At 42.8% G+C, this 6592-nt stretch overlaps 1 pseudogene; it reads left to right on the top strand.

Annotated features, from left to right (window-relative positions):
• The first annotated feature begins 5790 nt into the window (after window positions 1-5790).
• Window positions 5791-6350, top strand: LOC100477467 (annotated as a pseudogene).
• Window positions 6351-6592: the final 242 nt, after the last annotated feature.

Raw genomic sequence — 6592 nt, forward strand, 5'->3', positions numbered from 1 at the left:
CGCCCCCTCAGTTGGACCCCGGCTCTGGCAGGGCGCGCCTGCTCCCTCCTCCTCCACCACAGCCGAGCCTCCCGGAGCGGGTCGGGCCGCCTCACCCACGTCCCTCACTGTCCCCCGCGGCCGCGCTTGCGGGCTGGGGGCGGGGCGGCGCGCGCGGCGGAGGAGGCGGGGGGCGCCCGCGGCGCAGCAATCTCAGCCCCGCCGAGCCGCTGCCCTTTTATGGAAATGAAGGACCGGGCGTAGGGATTGAATCCAACATCCGGGCTCTCGTCGGCGGGACCTGAGGAGGGGGAGCGAGGGGAGGCCCGACTGCCTCCCGCAGGGGCGCGGGTGGGCTGCGGGGCGCTGCGATCCGCGCTCTGGTCTCCGACCTTGGCGGAGCGCGTGGCGGTGGGTATCTGTGATTCCAGCGGGAGTAGGGGGCTTGTCCGTGAGAAACGGCCACAGGAAATTCCCAGGGCAAGGTCGTTTTCGGGGAACAAAGTCCCCCGCCCCCTCCCCACGCCTGGAGCAAGTCCAGAAGTCTCGGGGCGGGAAGAGGTGCCACACTCCGGGAGCTGGAGAGAGGGGTTTTGGGACGTAAAAACTTTAAAAAGTAAGTGCCCAGGCCAGCTCCGTGAACATCCCACAAAAGAATGAGAAAGCCCAGAGGGAGGTGAACCACAAAAAGTGCTTTGCAAGCAATGTCCGGCACAACCAGCAACTCCTACTGGACTCCCAAGAGTTTGCGCTCTTAACCCGTTCGGAGGCTCCAACCAGAAGCGAGTCAAATAACGCCCTACGATGCTCCTGTTTGAGGGGAGAAAACGCAGTACAATGAGTTTTACTCAGAAACTGTTTCTCCAGCCGCTCCAGTTCTTTGTCTTTTTGTTATTTTTACATGCAACTTAGAACTAACAGTCTATTAAGCCTTTTAGGTGGCTAAACATCCTCTACCCCACCCTCAGCCACACCTTGAAAGAATTTTAATCGCTCTGGAATGGTGCCAGCAGGTACAGAGAAGAACTAAAGAACTCTACCTGTTGAGACTGACTAGGGCTAGAAAATGGTCCTCCCGTTTCCCACTTCATTTCCTCTTCACCCATTTACTGTTGCACTCAATTCAGAAACAGCTAGCCAGGGAACCCGCCTCGCTGGCAAACGCGTGACTTAAAAAGTTTAGGCCATAAAGACTCAGATATCTCGGGTCTCATAAAAGACCCCAGTTTTTAAAGTCTCATCTTGAACTGTGTCAATTACTTTGAAAAGGAACCTACGGGGCAAGTAACCCTTAGTTCATCAACGCAGTTGGGAAACGAGGTTAGAGGCTTCAAGAAAGGGGTGGGACCCATAAAACAGTGAAAGAAAGCAGCGAAATTCAGATGCCGGAGGTCTGGCACAAAAAATAGGGAAAACCACTACAGTATTTTCAGCTAGTCATCATGGAGAAACTGATGCCTCAAGTCTCGTCTCTCCACTCTCCAATTACTTCTACTCATGAAGGTTCCAGATAGTTCTCTCGGAAGCAGTATGAATGTCCAGAGAGGAGGGAATATTTGTGTAAATTATGGTGCTGAAAATATATACGAAAATGGTCTTAATAGAATAGGGAATTGCTTTTTAGGGTAAAAAGCTGTTCAAAACTGTACGTGTGCCTGTAACATCACAAGCTGATCCTCAAATATTCAGAGAAAAAAGACTGGAAGGAAATAAACCAAAGTGATAAGAAGCTGTCTGGGTGTTGAGATCATGGGAGATTTTTTTCTTCTTCATTTTCTACAAACTCCAAAGCTTTGCATTCAGGACTTTTCTGTCACCACCTTAAATTTCATCCAGCATTTCAATTTCTCTATGCATGCCATTACGTTCACAATGATGGACACAGCTGATGGAGAAGCTTACCAGACTCCCTGGCAGGATTTTCAGGGGTTTCCTTTGATTTCTTAATATCCCCCAAATAAAACATGACTTCTTTGAGAGGAGGGACTTAAAGTCTTTGCATTGCCCACAAATTTACAAATAGCTTGAAACAAAGAAAATGGAAAACATGCTGGTACTAAATCAATACAAATGTCAAAGAAACAGTCATCAGGGAGAAATCTCATTTCTAGGGATATCCTGGCTTTTAAAGTTTATGTGTTTGTTATTTCCACATCTCATCTCAAAAAGATTTGTGGCAATGTATAAGGATGCATAGGCTATGAGATAGCATACATTATAAATGGCACAAAATAAGGGGCAGGAGGAGGTGGGAAACGGAAGGACAGAGATTTAAAATGGAGCCAGGAATAAGCATTGTACCTTAATGAACTTTGCAAGTGTTCCAGTAAGTTCTGAACAACTACTGCTTCTCAAATATGCCTCTATTGAACCAAAAATATCCTCGTCCTTTCTGAATTTTCCCTTTCCTTCAGACAAACTTGTTAAAGCTAACTGTCATGTCTCAGAAACCCTTTTAACACTCACTTTCCACATTTTAGTTCTTTTCTCACGTTCCAGTGAGTACTTCTGAAAAACCTCCCACCACAGTGCCTACTGCTCTGACTACCGAGCGCTTCTGTGAGTGTTCCCTACGTTTAGTGATGGAGGAGGGTGGTTAATATTGTAAATGACACCCCCATTTCTTAACATTTGAAATAGCTTAATTATAGCATGACAAGAGACTTTGCTATCTTTAGAAAATCAGCAGTTTATGTTTGAGCAGTATAGAGCATAGGAAGGCAGTGAGTGACCCTCTGTTAAGTACCACTGGAGGAATAATTAGATTAGGATGGGTGCAGCTGGTCCCTTCAGGCCTTCTTTTTGAGGATTTCAAGCTGGCGCTTGTTTTGAAGATGAAAGAGGAGTCAGACTCCAATCGCTGAAACTGGGTTGTTTTGTTTTGTTTTTTTTCCAGTTTATCAAGTGAGGCTCTCAAGTGCATTTCTTAAATGTTTACTTCTACCTAATGTTTTCCAGTATATTCTGATGTGGAATCTTATCTGAAATCCCCCACTAGAACCTCTAAGACAATGCAATACTTGTGGTACTGACATCATGCTGAAAAGTAGCCGAGAACTCCAGTGTTTGGAAGAACAGCCCAAGCACTGAAAGCAGTAATATCCAAATAAGGTACCAAGCACTGGTCTTAGATTTAGACCAAATGATACCTCACAGATCTGCCGTCAAATGCAGCCCTTGGGCTGGGTAATCCACAGGTTGGCTTCAGCTTTTTCTCTGAGCCTACCTAAACTGCACTTTTATATTTCTAAAAGGTTAATACAAAATATACCCACTGGGTTTGAAAGAAAGAGATGTTGAGTGATAGGAAAAAATAAGAGAAGGTTTGTGTGAGTGTGAATATGTAAGGGTGGCTAAAAATGCACTTAAAACTGCCCTATGAGGCCAGCGATTTGAAATGTAATGAATTATTCCTGTCAAATACCAGGTGAGCAGAATGCTTTGTCCCAGGGATTGCCAAAAATGGAACATACTGGTAAAGCTACTAAGGAGGTAGAAATCAAGGGACATGGAGTGTGAACTAAGAATGGGAAGGAAAGTTGCAGGGGCCACTGTTTTTATAGAAGTGGTAGTCACTGCAAACAGCAAGAAAAGGACTGGCAAACCTAGAAACAGGGAAGATTTGCTGGGGGTGGGGATGTTTCAACACAGACCTAAAGAAGGACTCTGGGATAGCAATGAAATCTACTTCAAGGAGAAAGAAATGCACTGCTTGTATTTACCGCTCCAGAGTATAGAAAATTTTCCACAGGAAACCATGCTACGGGATACTTTAAAAACATTTTTTCTTTGATTTAATTTTGAACATCATGTCATTTTGTGAGATATTCTGTCCTTGACAAAAATATGAAGGGTTCACACATAGGCTCACACAAACAAGGTAGCTAATTGTGTGCTTAGTACAGTGCAGGGCACTGAGACAGACATGTAGATGTTTAACGTGTCACAAGGTCTTAAAGGAACATCTATCTAATGTCGGAGGCTTATATTTAAAACATCATAAAGGATATCCACATGCAAAAGGGATAAATTAGTTCCCTACCCTACACTGTATACAAAAATTAACTTGAAATGGATCACAGAACTAAATTTAAGATCTCAACTATAAAATTCTCAGAAGAAAACATAGGAGTAAACCTTTGTAACCCTGGATTAGGCAATAGCTTCTTAGATAAGACATCAAAGCAAAAGCAACAAAAGAAAAACTAAATTGGATTTTATCAAAATAAAAAATACCTGAATTTCAAAAGACAGTATGAAAAATGTGAAGCAGAATGGGAAAAAATATTTGTAAATAATGTATCATTTAAGGGACTTATATTTAGAATATATAAAGAGCTATTATAAATCAACAATAAGACAAATAACTCAATTAAGATGAGTAAATAATCTGAATAGGCAGTTCTCCAAAGAAGACATACAAATGGTCAATCAGTACATGACAAAATGCTCAACATCGTTAGGCGTCAAGGAAATGCAAATCAAGACCACAAAGAGATAGCACTTCATATCCAGTAGAATGACATAATAAAAAAGAGACCATAACAAGTGTTGGCTAGGATGTGGAGAAATTGCAGCCCTCATACATTGCTGGTGGGAATGCAAAGTAGGTCAGCTGTTTTGAAAAACAATTTGGCAATTCCTGAAAAAATTAAATATAGAGCTACCATATAACCCAGCAATAGTACTTTTAGATATATACCAAGAGAATTGAAAACATATATCCACACAAATACTTGTACACAAATATTAAGACTAGCCAAAAGATGGAAACCTCCCAAATGTTTTTCGAGTGATACATGAACAAATGGGTTGTTTCCATCTTTTGCCTAGCATTGATATTTGTATACAAGTATTTAAAGAAATGATTCATTAAAAAAAGTCCGAAGGGAGAAAAACTATCACTCTAACATCTAAATCGTAAAGTACAAACCCACTATGAGGACTATGATAACCTAACCTCTGAAAGGAGGTCATCAGGGAAGTCATGGAACGTCTTTATGAGGAAGCTAACTCTAACTGGATCGGAAGGATGGAGTTAGGCCTATTGAGAGGAGAAGCATGTGAAACCACAAGGCAGAAGTGAGCACGCATGCTCACCGCCATGGAGAAGAAAGGAAGAAATGCCAAGGAGGTGCCCTGGGGAAGAGTGGGTATGGAGTGAGGCCAACGTAGGTAGGACAGAAGTTTAGATTCTAAGACAGAAAATGGTGAGCCATTAAATGGTACCACCATTAAATGGTGGTACATGGTAATAATACCATAAAAGCAACATTCAAGTAAGATTAATCCAGTAAAAATATGCATGATGGATTGGAAAAGCTAGGGACTAGAATCCAGAAGGTTGGTTTGGAATCCAATCCAGATGGATTGGAAAAGCTAGGGACTAGAATCCAGAAGGTTGGTTTGGAATCAGATTCCAAACCAATAGGGATTGGGGGGTGGAAGACTGGTAAGGTAAGTAATAGGGATTGGGGGAGGAAGGGAATTTCAAAAGAGTTATTATCAAATGCTTTTGAGCATTTTTGATGCTCTAAGTGCCATGCAGAACACTTTAAATGTTCCTCACAACAACCCTGAGTGTTTATGATTATCCTTATTTAATGTGAGATACCTGATGGCCAGACAACTGGCATTAAAACCTAGTTCTGAAAAAAGAAGTTCATACATGCCTCAAAGTTTTTATGTTTGGGTGACCAGGCAGGAAGAACAGTGGAGTTACTGAACTGGGAGCCGGAAGTAGGGAGGGGCTGATGTCAGGGCGCAAGGGGAAGAGGGGGACGTTTTAAAAAAGAAATACTCGGAACCAAGATGGCGGCTCCTGTGGATCTGGAGTTGAAGAAGGCCTTCACAGAGCTTCAAGCCAAAGTTACCGACACTCAACAGAAGCTGAAGCTTGCAGACATACAGATTGAACAGCTAAACGGAACGAAAAAGCATGCACATCTTACAGACACAGAGATTATGACTTCGGTAGATGAGACTAACATGTTATGAAGGTGTAGGAAGAATGTTTACTCTTCACTCCAAGGAGGTAATTCACAATCAACTGTTAGAGAAACAGAAAATAGCAGAAGAAAAAATTAAATAATTGGAACAGAAAAAAATCCTACCTGGAGCGGAGTGTGAAGGAAGCTGAGGACAACATTGGGGAGATGCTGATGGAAGGAAGGGCACAGTAGGAAATCTCAAGCAGAAGCTTCCTGTCCCCTCCCATTCCTGGCAAGGGGAGAGGGGTCTATGTGGGGAAACATCCTCTCTTCTGCCCTGATGGACTTCTTATTTGGATGATCTGGTAACCCTACCTTTTCTACTTCACCCTGTTCCCCTCTCAGATCACAACTCTGTATTTTTTATCCTGGCTCTGTCTGCCACCCCTGCCCAGAACACTCTTCTCCCCAGGGGGTGAGTCACCAACTCCCAGGAAGATGGGAGCCAGGACAGATAGGGGAGCTCTACCCAAGCCTCTTACTAGTTAGGCTGCTTAGACCAATAAAAGGCATCTGTTTCCCCCCCAAAATGAAAATAAATAAATAAATAAATAAATAAATAAATAAATAAATAAAAATTAAAATTAAAAAAATACTCAACTTGGGGTGAGAGCTGTATTTCC

The sequence above is a fragment of the Ailuropoda melanoleuca genome, chromosome 20, assembly GCF_002007445.2.
Source record: "Ailuropoda melanoleuca isolate Jingjing chromosome 20, ASM200744v2, whole genome shotgun sequence".
In the NCBI taxonomy this organism is placed as follows: domain Eukaryota; kingdom Metazoa; phylum Chordata; class Mammalia; order Carnivora; family Ursidae; genus Ailuropoda; species Ailuropoda melanoleuca.